Source organism: Bos javanicus, chromosome 3 (genome assembly GCF_032452875.1).
Source record: "Bos javanicus breed banteng chromosome 3, ARS-OSU_banteng_1.0, whole genome shotgun sequence".
In the NCBI taxonomy this organism is placed as follows: Eukaryota; Metazoa; Chordata; class Mammalia; order Artiodactyla; family Bovidae; genus Bos; species Bos javanicus.
The window spans coordinates 37,075,492-37,096,824 of NC_083870.1; the positions used below are offsets into that span (position 1 = coordinate 37,075,492).

The 21,333-nt window shown below is 36.5% G+C and overlaps 1 pseudogene; it reads left to right on the top strand.

Moving 5' to 3' along the window:
* Positions 1–15,420: 15,420 nt before the first annotated feature.
* On the top strand, positions 15,421–19,375 carry LOC133245174 (BRISC complex subunit Abraxas 2-like; annotated as a pseudogene).
* Positions 19,376–21,333: the final 1,958 nt, after the last annotated feature.

The following is a 21,333-nucleotide window of genomic DNA, read 5'->3' on the forward strand; positions in this document are numbered from 1 at the left end:
CTTCTAGTGGCCCTCTTCAGTTCTCTTCCAAGCTCTTCCATTGCTCTGGAGTTTCTGAAACTTTTCTTAAGAAAAGTCTACTCATTTTCTTTTCTGTTAGAATTCTCGTGAGTATTTATCACCCAAAAATATTCTGAAAGAGATTTCACCATGGCCACTGCTGTTAGTGGTATTGAAATTTTTGCCTCTCTGTCAGGCATAGCCGACACTACTGATACTTCTTGTCTGCTCTACACTCTGGCTTGATGCTGCCACTTTGGTAGAAAAATGGGAAGGATTTTGCTCTTTCTAAATCTCTATTCCCTAAGCCCTGGTGTATGGCTGATTGAACATCTAGTTTTTCACTGTTGTGCTGTTGCTCAGCCGTGTCCAGCTCTTTGTGACTCTGTGGACCATAGCTATGCAGCTACAGGGAGGAGAGGCCGTTTTGGTTGTTTAGTCTCTCAGTCGTGTCTGACTCTTTGCAACCCCATGGACTGTAGCTCCCCAGGTTCCTTTGTCCATGCAGTTCTCCAGGCAAGAATACTGGAATGGGTTCCCATGCCCTCCTCCAGGGGATTTTCCCAACCCAAGGATCGAACCTGCTTTTCTTACATCTCCTGCATTGTCAGGCAGGTTCTTTACCACTAGTGGCACGCTACTCTCTGTCAAAATAACCCCTTGTCTTCTGCCTCCCACCTATTTTTTTAGACCTTGAGGTGGCTGGATAATTGACTTCATTTTCTATTTTCTCAACTTGGTGTCCTCTGCCTCTGGTCACCCTCTTTCTTCCTCTTGCGACCTCAAAATAAAATTTGTCATTCATATAGATTTATGCAAAGAAATGCTGGGAGCTCTCATTGGTCCTACACATCCCATCTTTATTTGCTACCAACCAAATCCATGGTGCATCTTAATTAATTCTCACAGCAACCCTACAGGGTGGGCACTATTATTTATGTTTTACAGCAGAGTGTACTAAACTTTAAAGAAAACTAGCTCAAGGGTATACAACTAGCAAGATTCCATTACTCGAAAATGTTGGCAGCCTATTCCATGAGTGGGAAACTGCAGCAGTTTGATTACTTTGATTTGCATTCCTCTTTTACATATATAAAAAAGTAATATCTTGATTACTGGGAGACCAAAAAAGTGGATTTAAGATATGATAGAACTTTAAGTTAAATTCACGTTGATCAATTGGTCTCTCCTCCAAAATCTTTTTTTTTTTTTAATCTATAATATAACCCTCTAAATCAGATTTGAAATAATAAACAATAAGGCCTCTGCTCAAATCAGGCATTACCTGTTTCAGAACTTGTCATGTCTCAGTTTCTGATTGGCAAGCAAATCACAGCCACGTACTTATTAGACTGTTAGGCTCCCTTCCAGCACAGTCTTCAATTATCTTTGTTATTGTACAGCAAAGTACATTTGCTTGATGAAGTAGGGCTGATTTGCTTATTGTATGTCTCTGCATTCCCATTAATCTCTCCAATTCTGCAATTCGTGTTGGTTTTGTAGTTATTAGTGTGAATTCATGAGAGCATGCTTTATTATTAGTGCAATCTCCTAGCAGTACCTAACCCTTTGAAATATGCAGAAAACATGACAAACTCCCAGTATTGCCCTGAGGTCTTTACAGGGTGAGGATGAATGGCTACATTGCAGCTCATAGACAGCATGGGTGCTAACACTTTAACTTATGGAGCTAAAGAGCAAATAGAAATGTATGAACTTTCTTAGTCATTGAAACAGTCATCTCTTCCTTCTCTTCATCCCTGCGGCTTAAATGGGGTTTACAAATGTATATTTATGTGTTTCTGGATTCTCAATTCTTCGTTTTAGTCCTCTGGCATTTTGGTAGTGTAGTTATTCCATGATGACTGTGGATGCAGGCTCAGTTTTACTGTAAGACTTTAATTGAAGAGGCTCTTGAATCTTTTATCAAAATGATCCCTGTTAGGTGACTCACATGAACTCTCCAGCTTATAATTAAATACTGATTAAAAAAGGTTATCATGTCTCTTGGGAAGATTCTAAGTTCAGAAGTTTGTATTCTTTGACTTTGGGAATAACCCGTATTTTCCATTCACTGGACTTTCCTAGGAAGCTTCACATAGTACTTGATTTAGGGCAGACCTGGTAGGGAGCTTGACCTCTCTTGAATACTACTTAAACAAAAAGGGAAGCAAGGAATTAAAAAGGTTTTCTATTGAATTTTTCTTCTTCTTAGTAATATACTATTTCCATAGGACAGTAGAACTCATTTACTTTTGAAAATGTAAATTTAACACAGGATATAGGGATTCATACACCGTGTATAAAATTGTAGCTTGTGAAGAATATTAAAGTGGCAAGATTATTGGAAATAATTTTTTGGACAGAATTGAAACATTTTCTAAAGAATGGATTTTAAGAAGAGGAATAATGGGGGAAATGAAATGCTCTTCAAAGGAAGATGGTGGTAATCAAATTATTAGTGTTTTTGTACATGGAAGTGTCTTCATATTTAATCTTTCTGAAAAGTATAGCTCCATTCTTTCCAGGTAAATATCCTGAAGTAGGGGAAACATGTTTTTGGTTAATATCTCTTGTCCTTTATTGACTGATCATTTATGATCATGTGTATTTTTGGTATTGACTATTAAAACCTTTTCAGATGCCAATGGGAATGACCATTTCTCCATTTTTTGATTCAGGGTTTTCATAATCAATATTGTGCAGAGATGCCCTGGGAGGTGAAGTATATGAATAATGATGTTTTATGACTGCAATTATTCCCGAGTTGATTATTCATTACTCATAGTGAGAAATTTGAGTGAAATTTAAATTCTCTTCCTATAGTTAAATGTTTCTGTCAATTTAGTATTATAAATTTCTGCCGGATATAAAGTAATCATGCTTCATTTCCAATATTGAATTGTCTTTGAGTGAGTGATCATATTTCTTTACCAAGCCTTTTGTATTAATTACTAATATTTTCAGTTCTGTAGAGTACCATAAATCTTACTCGTTAAGTGAAAATCATGGTTAATTCTGAATCATTAAATGAAAACTGATGACTAATTCTTAACTCAACTTATGATAGTATCTTTCTAAATTCCATGTTTGCTCCAGTCTGCTTTAAACCAGATGTATTTATACACTTGCTTCATATTTGTGTTTTAGCTTTTATCCTGGCTTATTTTTCCCTAATAGTTCTGTGTTTGTACCTTGAAATCTTCCAAAAGGTTTTAAAGCAGCTTCCTATTGGGTTCATTATGGCTTGGACAGCTCTGATTACTTTTCAGATCTTTATTCTTAGGAAAACCCAATACCTTGATTTTTATTTTCTTCTTAAAACACCTTTAATAGATTTTTATTTTGTTTCCTATACCAAATCATGTTCACATGTTTGGCCAAAAACATTAAACAGTGGTTACATAAGACATTCATTGCAAACACAAGGGAACATTTTAGTTGCACGTACCCTTTTTCTTGATTTTTTTTCTGTTATAAGTAAATAATGCTCTGATGTGTATCCTTATACATATTTTGGTGTATATTTCTGCTTATTTACATGAGGTAAATATTTAGAAGCTATATCACCAGGGAAACATTCTTACTTGGGCAAATTTTTATCTTTGCCTAAATGTGATGTGTAATTCTATATACGTGTATATGTGTGTGTGTGTGTGTATATGTTTCCATATATTGATTGAACACTGATGTTTCTTCAATTATGAATTGCCTGTTTATTCATTTCCTTGGCCTATATGTCAATTGGAATTTTCATATTATTGATTGTTAAGAGATATTAATAAATTTGTGATATTAGTCCCTTGAATTATTCTTGTATACATATCTTATTTGCTTAACTCTAATAATCTTTCTTTGTAATTCATTTCTTTTCAACCAATTAATTAATTAGTATTGTCAAATTAATATGTATCCATAATTTCTTTTAGTTTTTTTTGCTTTTCCCTATTTACTACTTTAATACATTTCTAATTTGTTTCTCAAAAAATTGATCTATTGTACCCACACTCTTGCTTTCACCATTGGTCTCTTACTTAGTATGCAATTAGAGTTATCTTTTAGAAAGCTTGATTAACCTATCCTCTTGCTTATAATGCTCATTTTCCTCTTCCTCTATCACTTGCAGCTTTACTGCTCTGACTCCAGCTGGTCCCCCACACAAATCAGAGGTGCCACAGTGTAATATACAGAATGGTGGCCCACAGAAGATGCTCATGCCCTAGGCTCCGAAACGTGAATAGGTTACACTTACTTGGCAAAAAGGACTTGGAAGATGGAATTAAGCTCATGGCCTTAAGATAACGAGACTACTTTGAATTATCTGTGTGGGTCTGATTACATGGGCCCTTAAAAGTGGAAGAGGAAAGCAAAGGGGTCAGAGAAATGTGATTGGAAGAATAGGCAGGAGACATTTGAGGTATGAGAGGGACTTTGCTCTGTGAAGTTCAATTTGACATTGAAGGAAGGATGTCATGAGACAGAGACTTGTTGATCTTTAGAAGCTGGGAATAGTTAGCTGACAGCCAGCAAGGAAATGGAGACCTCAGTCTGGCAACCACAAGGAACTGAGTTCTGCCAGCAACATGAATGAGCAAGGAAATGGGTTCTCCCCTAAACACAGATGAACACAGACTTGCCAAACTTTAATTTTAGCCCAGTGAGACCCATGCTAGACAATAAGTTTTTGGTAATTTGTTATAGAAGCAATAAGAAATTAATAAGCAAGGCCTTATAGACTTTTATATTGGGCATATCTGATTCAAACCCTCACTCAATCCCTTAATAAGCTGAGTAACTGCAGGGCTGTGTTTACCACCTACTTCATGAGGTTGTTGTGAGCCAGAAGGTAGGTCAGATAATGATTAAGTTCAGTTCAGTCACTCAGTCGTGTCTGACTCTTTGTGACTCCATGGACTCCAGCACTTCAGGCCTCGCAGTCCATCACCAATTCCTGGAGTTTACTCAAACTCATGTCCGTTGAGTCGGTGATGCCATCCAACCATCTCATCCTCTGTTGTCCCCTTCTCCTCCCACCTTTAATCTTTTCCAGCATCAGGGCCTTTTCAAATGAGTCAGCTCTTCTAGAAGTAACAATTATGATGACAATAATATGAATAATACTTTAATAATATAATACTATAGATAATATACATATTTTAAAAATAATGGTTGTATGCAACATTTATTGAATATTTACTATGTGCCAGATAATTTTCTAAGCACTTAATAGGTATTATATTTTTTAATCCTTAAAATACATCAGTTAGATGGTATTATTATAATTTACCAACATTTTTTTCTTTCTTTCTTCCTTTTTTTTTTTCAGCTTTTCATTTGGATTGGTGTATGGCCAATTAACAATGTTGTGATAGTTTCAGGTGAACAGTGAAGTGACTCAGTCACACATATACACGTATCCATTCTCCCCCAAACTCCCCGCCCCGATCCAGGCTCACATAATATGGAGCAGAGTTCCATGTGCTACACAACAGGTCCTTGTTGGTTATCCATTTTAAATACAGAAGTGTGTACATGCCCATTCCAAAATTCATAACTATTCTTTTCCCCCATCTTTCCCCTCAATAACCATAACAGAACTTTTTTTCTTACACATGAATGACAGTTATTTAGAAAAAGAGAAACAGACAGACAGAAAAATCAGAGAGGATGAGTAACTTGCCTGAGCTCACACGTTGTGTTAGAGTGTTGGAGCCAGTACACTAAACCTAGAAATGTGAACCAGAACCTGCCTATTTAATCATCTTGCTGTTGCTCTTGTTTAGTCACTAAGTTCTGTCTGACTCTTTGTGACTGTAGTCCCCCAGACTCTTCTGTCCATGGGATTTCCCAGGCAAGAATACTGGAGTGGGTTGTTATTTCCTTATTGTTGCTGTTGTTTCAATATTAACCATTATGCGACAACTGCTCAATTATCATTATTTTTGTTATTACTACTATATTATTATTATTATCATTCCAATATCAATCAAAAGTCCACAGATAATACAAAATAGTAATGGGAAGACTTACACATGGAGTTTTGACTTTGAACAAAGATTATCTTTGAGTCTGCTTTACAGTTTGATCAAAGGGCCAGTTCAGCTAACCAGAGCATGTAGACCTGGTGTGAATATATGCTAAATTGCTTCAGTTGTGTCCAGCTCTATGCAACACCATGAACTGTAGCCTGCCAGGCTTCTCTGTCCTTGGGATTCTCTAGGCAAGAACACTGGAGTGAGTTGCCATTCCCTTCTCCAGGGTTAGACCTGGTGTGGGAGTTGGCAGTTCATCCTAGAGTCATGTGTCCTGCTGTTATGTATCAGCAGTTATTAAATTTATCTGTGAGCTCTGAATAGTTTATTTAATTTCCATGTTCTGGTTGCATAACTGATCTATCTAATAATATACTCCTTTTAAAGTCACAAATTAAGTTAGGTCAGTAATTATTATAACTATAAAAATATGAGATAGATCATTCAAATGTGAGGCTTTATATCAACATAAACTTTTTTTTAAGAATCCATTAGGAAAAGGACAGATAAATGAATTGTTGGATTTTTCACTTATATCCAGAGGCTCTGTGTGTTTTGTTCATCAGCATAGTTGCTTTTATAACACATTTTCTTTGGTTTTCACAGCCTTTGACCATGGGACTGTGGCTGACAAAGCAGAAGTGTGTGAGAAGGGAGACAGTGAGATACAATGACCAGCTGTTCAATATTATGATACCACTGAAATGAATAAATCCATCCTCCTGAGGGAGACAAAAAATACCTTGCTCTACAGCAGTGATGTGTGCAGATAAGAAATAGTCTGAGTGCTATGAATGTGATGACAAAGGGCTGAAAGCTACAAATGAATTCTCAGCCAGAGAAGACCCTTGCCCCCAACTAAGTAAATGGTGTATCAGCCTGGCCCTCAGCATCCCACAGATGGGGCCTGCATTTCACTTACTGAAAGGGGAGCAATCGCACTTCTCCCCCTGACAAAAAAGATAATTGGGAGGCCTGGAGGGGTGAGGGCAAGGAAGATTGTTCCAGTCAATCCTAGAAGTCCAGTTAATCTAAGCCAAAGGAAGTCACTTTAATCACCTCTATGATCTTCCTCATTTACTCAGTACACTTCTGGCTTTTCAATTAGTATTTCATTTCTTTGGCAATTGACTCACTATACTTTTGCTGTTTTGTGAACCCATGTCCTTCTCCTCCAGTTGATCTTCCTACATGTCCCTAGTCTTCTGCATTGCAATTAGCGTTTCATTTCTCTGGCGAATAATTCACTATGCTTATGATTTACTTTTATGGTAGTCACTTATTATCAGTCTTGGGTCATGGTAACTCAGCAGAAATTCCAGCTGAGAGATTTCAGCATGCTCCTAATCAGCCTCCTGGCTTAACTTTACCAAGTCATTCTTCACCCAGATACCAGTGGGATGGCTCATAAGAGCAAGTCTGATTGTGATCTTATTGCTTGTCCTCAAGTCAAAATTCAACTCAGAATCAAAGTCTCCTAATATTTACTGTGAGGAGAAATTTCACATTGCTCAGCACATCCTCAGAAGTCTTTATGCCCAGGGTACCTCTTTCTTAGGGCTTCCCAGGTGTCTCAGTGGTAAAGAATTCACCTGCCAATACAGGAGGCACACGTTCAATCCTTGGGTTGGGAAGATCCACTGGAAAAGGAAATGGCAACCCACTCTAGTATTATTGCTTGAGAAATCCAATGAACAGAGGAACCTGGCAGGCTACAGTCCATAGGATCATGAGGAGTTGGACATAACTGAGTGGCTAAGTAACAACAACAACAACAGAATGGATTTAAATGACTTCAGACTGTGTTTTGGTAATGCCCTAAACCTTCCTCGTTTAATATTCAGCAATGATGAATAGCATCTGGCTATTTTCTGTCTCCCTCAGTAGACCGCAAGCTCCCTGAGAATATGGCCATCTCTTGTGCCCATCACAGTGCCTGGCACCTTGGACAATGAGCATCTCTTTGTGTTAAATATTTCTGTTAACCTGGTACGCTCTCACCACCCAGTGTTGGTAAAGCATTTGGGTTGATCAGTTAAATTAAATCCACAAGATAAAAATTCCAAAGTTATACTCTATGAGGTTCCAGATTGCCTTGGTACTGTATATCAAATCATTAGAATAATTTAAAGAATCAATTTTTTCTGCAGTTCATTTTCCAATTTATCATCTATATGTCTACATGAGCAGGAGCTGCAAAACTATGCAATCTGGTAGCAACTGTTGCCATCATGTCACATAATTACTTTTTCATAAGCTAAAAGTGTATCTTTTCCTTAATAAGCTGAATGATAATTCTTATATGGGTATACGCATCTATCTATCTGTGTTGATGGTAATTTCATATGCGTTGTGTTATATATTCCTCATAATACCACCTTGAGGTAAATACTACAACTTTTATTATCTCTCTTTTATTAGCTGACACAACAGCACTCAATGTACTTAATGTTTAGCCTGAGTCACCAGACAGTGAGTGACAGAATAGAAACATCTGGTTCACAAAATGGAGTCTAGTTTATTTTCAATTCTGAGTTATTTTGAGACTCCTTGAGTTCAAAATGTAAAACAATTCATACTGTAAACCTCATATGAGGGCTTCCCTGATAGCTCAGTGGTAAAGAATCTGCCTGCCAATGCAGGAGACACAAGTTCGATACTTGGGTCGGGAAGATCACCTGGAGAAGAGAATGGCAACCCACTCAAGTATTCTTGCCTGGAGAATTCCAGGGACAGAGGAGCCCCGCAGGCTACAGTCTCTGGGGTCACAAGAGTAGGACACGACTTAGTGACTAAACTGCAAAACCCCATACGAACAAAGCCCATATATGTTTTCTTCACTACTGTGTTGCCCATCACCGAGCTCAACAAAGAGCAGGTACTTAATAATTATTTGTTAAGTGAATGAATGAACCTATAATGGGAATTCTTTTCACTGCCTTTTCATTGCCTTTCAAGGACTTTGTATTTGCACACAGCAAACAGAGAAGAGATGGCAGCTTCTAAGGCAGCTGGTATGAAAAGGGATGCAGGATATTGAAGCGGCTAGACAGACTAGGTGATGAATCTTGACTCTGCTATTTATTAGTTGTGTGTTTTGGATCATTATTTGAATTATAAATCCCATTCCTATCATCAGGGTTTTCCATCATCTGGCCTGAACATAAAGACAGCATTACTTGCTTCATAGGGTTTTTATGCGAGGTAAATGAAATAATGTATAAAAAGCATGTACCACAGAGTCTAGCATTTAGTAGATGCTAGATAAATATTAGTAGCTCTCTTCCTGCTGTGAGGGAACCATGTTAATTCATAGCCATTTAGGTCAGCAAGGGAGTCAATCATTTAAGTTTTTTTTTTTTTATCCCTAAATAGTCATTACATATTTACAATTCCAGATTGCTTGATTTACATGTTCCCCTCTTAGCTGTTTCTAAGCAGTTTCAAGCTTTTGCATACCCTTAGAGTTTATCTCATTCTGCTATATAGGTTGAAGATAAATTTTGAAATCATACCAATATAACTCAGCAATCTTTCACGCTAGTGGATTTAGTTGTGAGTTTTAGCCAGGAAAAATAACAACCATAGTAAAATGTTTTGTAAATCCATACCTGATTGGAGAAAGGATATTAGACGTTAAGCTCTTGATTTTAATATATCTAAGCATTAAGCTACCTTTTGTATTTTGCTTGGTATGCTAATCCACACAGAAAGCATTACAGAAATTATTTCACGAAGTCCTCTCTAAATAATTCTTTTAACCTTATGAATGCTGAAATGTACAGTCTTGCCAGCCATTCTAGCTACTTAAAGATTCAGAAAACAACATTAGTTTTGCTTTTAGACAAAAATTATTCTAGGCATGACTTGTGTCTAGGGAGTTAAGAAAACGGTGATACTATTTTTGGATTCCTTTATATTGATATATTAAGTTAGTGAAATTAACTTACAGTTTGTTCCTTTTCTTCAAATACATTAAAAAAAATAAGTTGAAAAAATATCTTCTTAGCCATTTCTACAACTGATTATTGCTGCTTGTTAAGTTTGGGCAACTCCTTTTCCAGTGAAAATGTGTGTGGATTTCTGAAGTAATGCACAATCTGCATCAACTGTTTTTGTAAGTTTTTGCATGAGACTGACCTTGGTTTGCATTGTAGCTCTAATTCATTAGCTGAGTCATTTTAACCAATGAGTCTCAATTTTTCCACTAGTCAAAAGCAGCCATTACTGTTTATCTAACCAGTTTGTTGTGTGGATGAAATAATATAGGTAGATCTCTTTATGTGGAGCAGAAGTCTATAAATATTAATCCCTTATCTTTAAGTATTCTTTAACCATTTTCATGCCACTGATGGTTTCATGTCTAGTGATAATACCACTTTACATATGTATCATTTTCCAATTTTGCCAAGCACTCTCACGCAATCCCTTTATCCTCATAACACATCTTAGAGACCCCTTCTGTTTGGAAGATGAAAAAAATTATTAAATTGTAAACTTCTTAGATGTAAAGGACGATGTCTTCTGCTCTTTTCTTTGTTCTTCAGGCCAAGCTTAGCCCAGAACTTGGCATAAATTTGGGGCTGTATAAATATTTGTTGCACAGAACTGATTGATGTGAAGAATAGTAACTTGTCCAAGGTCACACTCAAGGTTTTGATGGCAAGATGAGGACAGGGTTCCTTTGACTTTTGGATTTTTCCATTAGACAAGTGGTGAGCAATGTTTGAATTTTTTTTTTCCCAACAAGGTCAATTCAGGGAAAATAAAAATGTTTATGTGTCACAAATTCCCAATTAAAATGAAAATAGCTTTATTGAGTCTCAAGGAAAAATATATTCCTTCTACTTAGATTCCTTACTTCTGCAGTACAAAAGTGCCAATGAGAAATATTAGCACTTCTTTTTCACCACTAAAATGTTAATATCTGGGCATATTTGAGAAGGAGCCACCCAGAGGCTGCTTTCCAATCTTTTATCCTTTATATTTGCAGAGCACTTTAGAGTTCTCAAAGTGCTTTGGTAGGCATTATCTAATTACATTTTTGAAACAATCCCAGAAAGAGGTATTATTACGAACCACACTCTACAAGGGTGCAATAAAGTTGCTAGGAGGGGGAATGACTTGCCTAAGGTCACAGAGTAAGTGCATAAACCAGGCATTGCCTCCCACATCCTTTATCCTGAAGACTTGCCCCCTTTGCCTATACTGGGTACTAGGAATTGAGACAAGATAGATTCCCCAACCCAAAAACAAAACAAAGCATAAAACACAAAAATCTGGGCATTTTTGTCTCAGTTCTGCTCATGAGGCTTTTTTATTAATCTAGCTCAGTACAGGACCCTAAGAATGAACCAATCCCCCCCAAAAAGTTACTTTATTGACATGAAGGTTTTCTGCTCTAAAATCTTTGGGCAGAAAGGCTACAGTGAGAATTATACTATGAGCTACAAACTGAAGTCTGGTCTTTAAGCTGCTCTGCATGACCTAGCTGGATGATTGATGCCATGTCAGAGTTCTGTTCTGGTTTATGGAATGCCAGTGATTTGGTACTGTCTTGACTTAAAATATCTGCAAATGATCAGTTTTGTTATAGTCTGCACATATGATGAGGCTTTAGAAATTTCTTTTACTAAATATGCATGTACTGATCCTTCCTTCCCACATTTATACATCTTATTTTTTCATATGCTCATTTGATTTTACTTACTTTCAATTGGAGATTGCAGTAAAGCAAGCATATTTAACCAGGTTGTCCACTGAGGGAAAGTGAATAGAGGTTTTTTCCCCCCAACAATTCCTCTTCAAGGAGTTCTGCAAGCAGTTACATATTTGTATAAAGTGCCAAGCCAGGAAAGTATGAGGCAAGAGTGGGAATGGGCTGGGAGAGGAGGTGGCATGGCTTTCTGATGCTGTTCCTGTCTCTCTTCATTCAGTCTTACCCCCACTGGTCTCCTCTATTTCCCTTCTATGGTTTCTTATTTGTCACCATCACCTCTACATGAGCTAAGAATAAATTTGGAGGGTTTTTTTGTTGTTGTTATTTTTCTTCTTTTGAGTCTACATCTGCTTCCTTTCTCATTTATATTTCACAGTTCAGTGTTGTAAGTGACATCATTTTCCAAATTCATTAAAAATGACAGGGATGTCTGCAGTTGTGATACTGATAAGATCTTTTGTAGGGAGAAGCAACATTTGCAGAAAGTTTTGTTGACCTCAGACAATTTGCCATTCTTGAAGAAATACAGAGCTGCTACATATCTGATTTTCTGCTTTCTGACCCAATAGAAATAATTATTGGCTTGTTTTAGATTTGGTTGTGTTTGCTAGCTGATTGATGAAGTTCACATTTAGTAGACTTGCTGGGTTTTTCTGTTTGTTCTTTGAATAATGCTGCTGAAAGTTAAATTAGACCCTCTACAACAGATACTGTCTCAGTGGATGAGTGGGTACATTTAATCCATGGTAGGGAAAACACCTTCAATTCAGTTCAGTTCAGTCACTCAGTCGTGTCTGACTCTTTGCAACCCCATGAACCGTAGCATGCCAGGCCTCCCTGTCCATCACCAATGCCCGGAGTTTACCCAAGCTCATGTCCATTGAGTTGGTGATGCCATCCAACCATCTCATCCTCTGTCATCCCCTTCTCCTCCTGTCCTCCATCTTTCCCAGCGTCAGGGTCTTTTCAAATGAGTCAGCTCTTCGCATCAGGTGTCCAAAGCATTAGAGTTTCAGCTTCAGCATCAGTCCTTCCAGTGAATACTCAGGACTGATCTCCTTTAGGATAGACTGGTTGAATCTCCGTGCAGTCCAAGGGACTCTCAAGAGTCTTCTCCAACATCACAGTACAAAAGCATCAATGCTTCAGTACTTAGCTTGCTTATAGTCCAACTCTCACATCCATACAAGACTACTGGAAAAACCATAGCTTTGACTAGACGGACCTTTGTTGACAAAGTAATGTCTCTGCTTGGGTATATGCAATTTTTTCTTCTTATATTTTCTTACATCTGCATTTCCAGAATATTGTTTTTCAATTTTTAGATAAAGAAAAAGAACATGTGCAAAGATAAATCAATGAGTTCACTGAGTTGGAAATCTTTATAATGTGTAATTTGCAATTACTTTGTCACTTTTTTGATGTTTATTAATTTCCATATTTCCAACACACTAATGACCATATAAACAAAAGTTTGTTCAATGTGTTTTTGTTTAATGAGAATCAAAATTTCAAAAACCCATGCTCATGGCCAGAATTTTCCCAAAAGGTAATTCATATGATTAATGAGAAAAGCTTGTGCTTTCTTTCCTCCATATGGTAATTCAGTTTATTGTCAAAGATAGCATTCAGTCTAATGTTGTTCACATTTAGCAAATATTTAGAAATCACCTAACTGCTCAAAGCACAATACCCTTAACTCTTAAGATATGATCCTTGTAGTTTTACAGTAGTTCCTTAACTGATTTTGTTTCATTTTGTCTCTCTATGCACCTAATCAATCCTCTACGTTGACAATTTCTGTACAAAGCCATTTCTGTTTTCTCATCAAAATTATTTCAGCCTCTTTTCATTCATTTATGGCATAACACTTATTTTTGTGTAATGGCATATGATACCTGTTATCGTTAGACAGCGTATCTGTTACTGATAATGCAGGTGATTAATTACTCATGTATGGCAGATACAGATGTAGTGTGGTTACCCCTACATTCCACACATTTTTAAGATAAGCTATTGAGTATAACAAGCACACAAACAACTGCATAAATCACATACGCAGTTGCATAAATTACATTTCTCAATAAATTTTCACACAGTGAACATGTTCATATAACACCTTTCCAGAGCAACAAAAAAAAACCTTCCCAGTCCCCAAGTGGGGCCTTTTGCTCCCTCCCAGTCACAAGTGCCCTCACCAAAGTTAACACTAGCCCACTTCTCTTCACCACAGATGAGTTTTGGTTTTGTGGCTGGATTCTTTCACTCAATATTATGTGCGTGAGTACTGGCATTGTTAGTAGTTTATTCATTAGTATTGTTGTTTAATATCACATTTTGTGGATATACTATAATTTATCTATTCATTCTGCTGTTCTTGAAAATTTGCTTTTGCTACTTGTTTGGTTTGCTAGCTTGAGCTATTAGAAAGAGTGCTGCTGTCTATATTCTAACATATGGCTTGCAGTAACCATTTATATAAGTACGTTTTTGTTCATTCATTTATCCCTCCCTTGGGATGTTAAATTGCCAACATGAAATCAAGAGTTGTGTTGTTGTTGTTGTTTTTTTAAGAGAAATGTGTTTCTGAAAATATTTGAGTTTTGAAGGCAAGTAAAGGGAACTTCTTAAGCTGGTCCACTTTCCAGTTACAAACATTGGGACATTTATGTCTGTTTCAAGTTCTGTATCCCAGAAGATTAATAATAGAGAGTATTAATAATTAACAGATAGTATTAATTTTTAAAATTCAGTTCTACTTTAAAACAAATAAGCAAACAAAATATTCTATAACATCAAAGAAAAAGAAAAATCACAAAATTTAAAGGTAATATGAATTCTTAAAGAGGGAGTTTCATATGAATTCCTAGAAAGTTTTATAAAAACAACTCATATCAATGGCTAGTAAACTGAAGCTGGATCTTAACAATGATCCAAGAAAGATGGAAATAATTTCTGTATAAAAAATAAAATAAGCATTGAAAACATTTAACATGGTGTCATTGAATTAGCCTTGAAAAAAATCAAGTAAGTGAAATAGAAAACAGATTGGAGCAATTTTATTCCACTAGGAAATGGAGAATAAAAATATACTGTGTAAGTAAGAGAAGTCCGCAGAGAAAAACACAGAACAAAGAAGGATGAATAAATAAGCAAAGATATAATAAATAAAATAAAAAACCTAGAGCTAGAAGAAATAAATTTTCAATATTGGGAACTAAGAGAAATTTAAAAAAAGACCTAGTATGTTCAAAGTAAAATGTACAAATATAAGCTACTACTGAAAGACATTAACAATTTTAACTTTAATTTTCAATACTAAACACAATGAAATAACATAACAAACAAATATGGATTGCACAATTTATTTAAATATCCTCTCCTTAATAAAACACTGGGAGATGTAATCTACAATCTTAAATGTGGAATTCTGCACTTTGAGCTCAACAACGTCTTTTTTCTTTTTGTATTTTTTAGCATTTTGTTCACTTAAAACAAATTCCTGTTTTATCTAAATTGATCATCCTTTAGTCTTATATATAAAAACATACTGTATAGGGTATACCTAAATATGTCTCAGAAATTCAAAAAGACTCATGGAATCACTGATGAACATGAAGAGTTAATTGATTGATTTTTCAAAGTTATAGGTACTGTTTTGTACCAATAATGGAATATCCACTAAGTGTGGCTATTGTTTTTGAGAAGAAACAATTAGGCTTAATTAATCCCATGGACGGCGGAGCCGGTAGGCTGCAATTGCAGCACGGTAGGCTGCAATCCATGGGGTCGCTCGAGTCGGACACGACTGAGCGACTTCCCTTTCACTTTTCACTTTCATGCATTGGAGAAGGAAATGGCAACCCACTCCAGTGTTCTTGCCAGGAGAATCTCAGGGACGGGAGAGCCTGGTGGGTTGCCGTCTATGGGGTCACACAGAGTCGGACACGACTGAAGTGACTTAGCAGCAGCAGCAGCAAACCACATCATTAAGATAGGAGAAAGACTAATAAGAATAAATTAGAATACAGAACATCAAAATTAAAGGAGAACTAGTACTGAAATCTTAACTGGTATAACTGCTGGATCAGAGTAGGATACAAAAGAAAAACAAGTGACAATTAATGGACTCTGACTTCAAGATGAAATACAGATATGTGGGAAGAGTCAGAAGGTAAGGGAGAAGCAAGAAGCTATAAAAATGTTCAACTCTTTTTTTTTGAAGGCAGCATGGAAAAAAGAATGTCCTATATTTCAAAACTTTTAATACATTACAAAATAAGTAATTAGGTAATTAAGAAAACAGTAAAGTAAGAGCATAAAATAGGATTATAGCAGATGACATCTAAATAACAATTAGAATAATAAATTTGAATGGTTTAAAACCTCTATAAAAAATCTGAAGGATCTTAAATTGGGTTGATAACATATACTGAAAATATAAAATGGATTTTTTTCTGAACTCTACATATAAACACCCATGGGGACTGCTCCAAGCCCCACGCTGAGGTCCCTAGGTCAGTGCCTTCTCTGAGGTCTGCCTTCATCATAAGCTGGGGACCCAAGCACCAGCCTAGGCTAGGCAGACTCTCATTTGCTTTCCATTGTCCTTTCTTTCCAGAGTCAATTTGATCTCCATTGATCAAATTGGACATGCCAGCCTAAGTAGGATTTGTTAGGAACCATTAAAGGAAGGTCACTATTTCTTGAAATGGACCATTCAAGGAAGGTATAAATCACTCACCTATAGCCAGACATCCTGGAATGTGAAGTTAAGTGGGCCTTAGGAAGTATCACTATGAACAAAGCTAGTGGAGGTGATGGAATTCCAGTTGAGCTATTTCAAATCCTAAAAGATGTTGCTGTGAAAGTGCTGCACTCAGTATGTCAGCAAATTCAGAAAACTCAGCAGTGGCCACAGAACTAGAAAAGATCAGTTTTCATTCCAATCCCAAAGAAAAGAAATGCCAAACTACTTCACAATTCAAACTACTGCACAATTACACTCATCTCACATGCCAGCAAACTAATGCTCAGAATTCTCCAAGCCAGGCTTCAACAGTATGTGAACTGTGAAATTCCAAATGTTCAAGCTGGATTTAGAAAAGGCAGAGGAAACAGAGATCAAATTGCTAACATCCGTTGGATCATCGAAAAAGCAGGAGAGTTCCAGAAAAGCATCTACTTCTGCTTTATTGACTACGCCAAAGCCTTTGATTGTTTGAATCACAACAAACTGTTGAAAATTCTTTAAGAGATAGGAACACCAGACCATCTTACCTGCCTCCTGAGAAATCTGTATGCAGGTCAAGAAGCAACAGTTAGAACTGAGGACATGGAACAACAGATTGATTCCAAATAGGAAAAGGAGTACGTCAAGGCTGTATATTGTCACACTGCTTATTTAACTTATATGCAGAGTACATCATGCAAAATGCTGGGCTGCATGAAGCAAAAGCTGGAATCAAGATTGCTGGGAGAAATATCAATAACCTCAGATATGCAGATAATACCACCCTTATGGCAGAAAGTGAAGAAGAACTAAAGAACCTCTTGATGAAAAGTGAAAGAGGAGAGTGAAAAAGTTGGCTTAAAACTCAACATTCAAAAGCTAAGATCATGGATCCCAGTCCCACCACTTCATGGCAAATAGATGGGGAAACAATGGAAACAGTGACAGACTTCATTTTTTTGGCCTCCAAAATCACTGTAGATGGTGACTGCAGCCATGAAATTAAAAGATGCTTGCTCCTTGGAAGAAAAGCTATGACCAACCTAGACAGCATATTAAAAAAGCTGAGATATTACTTTGTTGATAGAGGTCCATGTAGCCATGTATAGATGTAAGAGTTGGACTATAAAGAAAGCTGAGTGCTGAAGAACTGATGCTTTAGAACTGTGGTGTTGGAGAAGACTCTCAAAAGTCCCTTGGACAGCAAGGAGATCCAATCTGTTAATCTTAAAGGAAATCAGCCTTGATTATTCATTGGAAGGACTGAAGCTGAAGCTGAAACTCCAATGCTTTGGCCACATGATGCCAAGAACTGACTCATTGGAAAAGACCCTGATGCTGGGAAAGATTGAAGGTGGAAGGAGAAGGGGATGACAGAGGATGAGATGGTTGGATGGCATCACCGACTCAATGGACATGAGTTTGAGCAAAGAGTCAGAGACAACTGAGGGACTGAACTGAACTGATTCAAGGAAGGATTTTTGCTGGAAAAGGTAAGACAAGATGAAAGCTTTAGCATTGGTAACTTACAAACCAACAACACAGAATTTCTGCAAGTAATTGAAACTATTAGCCTGCTTCAAAACTTTTTGGTTTTTATCACTAGGCAAGAGAAAAGTTAATGAAGACAATTTGCATGATATCCTTAAATATCAGATGAAGAAATTTACTGATGGGTACAGATTCTCGCAAAACATGCAGCAGAAACACTCAGAGAGTTTTTCCATAAGCAGCTCCCCAGGTTTCTCCCCAAGAACCAATCTTCTTTTCAGTCTCTTCAGTTTCATCTCCACAGCCATCAATTCCCCTTATGCTTTAGAACAGTTTCTTCACAGATTAAGGAAAAATATAATCAAAGGAAATCCTTTGCTATTGCCAATCTAGGCAACATTAGCCAGAATGAGTACAAAGTGTCTTCAGTGACAAATATTAAGTCATGCCAGTTGCTAAAGAACATGGCACTGACTTTGACTATTTTAACAATGATGGAGTAATGAAAGACATCAGGGTTATCATAGGTTTATATCACCCTTCACACAGGCAGTGTGTGTAGATGTGGAGAAGAGTGAGTGAGTTGTTGAATCTTATCAGGCAGAAGCGAACAAATTAAGACAACAAATCACTCAGATGAAATACAAAGAAAAGCACAAGAAAGAAGATTGCAGCAGGTGATGCTAAGGAGACAGATGCCATCTGAAAGTTTGGAAACCATGTTTGGTCCTCAGATGCCCAGAATTTGTAGCTGAAGGCAGATGTACACTAGCAGATACAGAGGCTTGTGATCCTCCTCCCTCTTACTTTGATTTTCACCCATTCAGTCAAGCCACGTCCAACCCTTCTCCCAGGGAAAGTGTATTTATGCCTTGATCTCAAGCCGTGGGCCCTGCCAATTATGCTTTCACTAATGCCAGACTGAAGTATCCTGGAAGTGGAGCAGGATGAAACTTTGATTAACTCCCACTGGCTCCCACACACACATAAGGGAATACTCAACTTCGAGGAATTCGCCAATACTGACATGTACCCATGGGGGCTCCGGGAACACTCAGACCTCCCAGATTCAACTAAAGAAGAGGAACTCTTCACTCAGCACTGTTTGTTTTTAATTACTTATTCAGACAATATTTTAAAACATATCCTGGGGAGGGGGGCGGAATTGCTTTCTCGGAGCCCTGAACACTCCCAAGAGGAGAGTCCTTATGCTCAGAACTTGATGGAACTTCATGTGTGTGGGTCCTCACCTTTCATCCCAGTGTGCAGATGTCAAGGCACAACCATGTATCAAATTGTCTAATTCTGATGTGATTCCAGGATATGTGGTTAACTTTAAGCAAAGTAAATGATAAACGTAGTTTTTGTTCTTTAAAATAAATTGGGAATTAGAGAGGAAGCACAAGAAGTCTATAAATGTTCTATAATCATAAATGAAAAACTTACCTCTTGCACTATGGTGCCTTGAAGTTTACTTTTTTCAAAAGAAAATGAGTTAAGCAGCAGATTTCAAAGAACTTTCTTTCTATAATAAGTCAAATTCATCTTTACCAGAAGAAAAGTTTTGATAATTCTAAGAAGACTGATTGGGACAAATCAGATGTGCCTTCTCTTGTCTTTATTGGATGTGACTTTGTGGGATCAAAAGACAGGGCTTTGTTTCAACTTTTTTCCACTAGCCTAGTATTTATTGGCACTTAAAATGAATGCCTTGTAAATAAGGTTGACATGCTAATTACCAGTAAGTAATCATCCAAATAAGTATGTCATCAAATCAATTACTTTACTTTTGGAGGATTACAGTGATTGCTGTGGTGCATTAGCCAATTCATGGTCTGTGTTCTAGAGTCCTAAAGGAAGGTTGCACAGAAGTAACTGATGGCAGAAAGGAGTTATGTAGCAGACTCAGATTTTATGATGAGCAGATTTCAAACACAGTGGATTTACTACACATTTAACTCATTTAGCTTTTCTGAGAAATCCTAGTGTTAATTTTAGTTGTGGAGGAAAGATATTTAATAAAGTGTTTGAAAATCTTAATGAATAAAGAATCATTTTAAATCTGGGAAAAAAATAAACCTATGGCATACAGGTAAAAAAAAGTACTCAGAATTGATATCTTTAACTTCTTAATCTTTTTTTTTTTCCCCAAACACAGAGATTGAATCAACATTTTTCAGATTGGAGGAAAATAAAATAACTTTTGATCTGGGTTATAGCTCAACTTAAATTTAGGGAATATTAAACTAAACACAACTTTCCACCTTGAGTTCATAAAATTAAGAGTAAAAGAAATAAGAAAAAAACTGAATGCTTCACTGAAAATCATAGAAAAGTAAGGATAAACATAAAAGGAAGCAACTTGTCAACAGCTATTTTCAGGATATTAGTCAAAGTGGACAAATTTGCATGTAAATTTTTATCATATTACCTGACAAATTGCCTTTACATCACTTTGTAGAGTACAGCTGTGATAACATTGGACAATGTCAGTGTTCATTCTTATGTAGACTTCCAGAATACTTACTGAGGTGGTAACTCAGGAGATTTTAGTGGCACAGTAGGTTAAATGTATGGCATGAGTCAAAGGTATTTATTTTCTTATAATGTTGAGTGTTTAAACTTTTTTTTTTTTTGAGAATTGCATATTTACATACTTTTTAAATTTTATTGTGCAGTAGATTTATGTATTCATTTATTAATTTATTCACTCCCTATTCATTTATTAATTTATTCACTTGTTTTAGTAGTGTGGATTCATTAATTTTTTTATATATTAGATTATAATCAGATATTACTTTATTAACATTCTTTTCTTTAAATTTTATTTTATTTTTAAACTTTACAATATAATACAATAAAAATAATTGTATTAGTTTTGCCAAATATCAAAATGAATCTGCCACAGGTATACATGTGTTCCCCATCCTGAACCCTCCTCCCTCCCCGCTCCCCATACCATCCCTCTGGGTCGTCCCAGTGCACTAGCCCCAAGCATCCAGTATCGTGCATCGAACCTGGACTAGTTAATGTAGTAGATAATGTTTTCAGAGAAGACTGGTGATGCTCATATTTGCTATGAATGGAGATTACCAGCATAAGGTTTATACTAGCAAGATTCTAAACATTTTATATTATTATATTAATTTTACAAATATATTTTGAACTTAAGAAATCCAACATGAAGTAGAGTCTTCTGAAAGCTGTGTTTTCCTTAGTTTGTGGCAATTGCAGAAATTCTAGGACTATTCATGAAAATGAATATAATAATATAGGAAACGCAATAGTAAGAAATTCATTTTATGCATCAAGTACTTAAGTTATTTTTTTGAATGATTGTCATGCTCAGTTTCATCAAG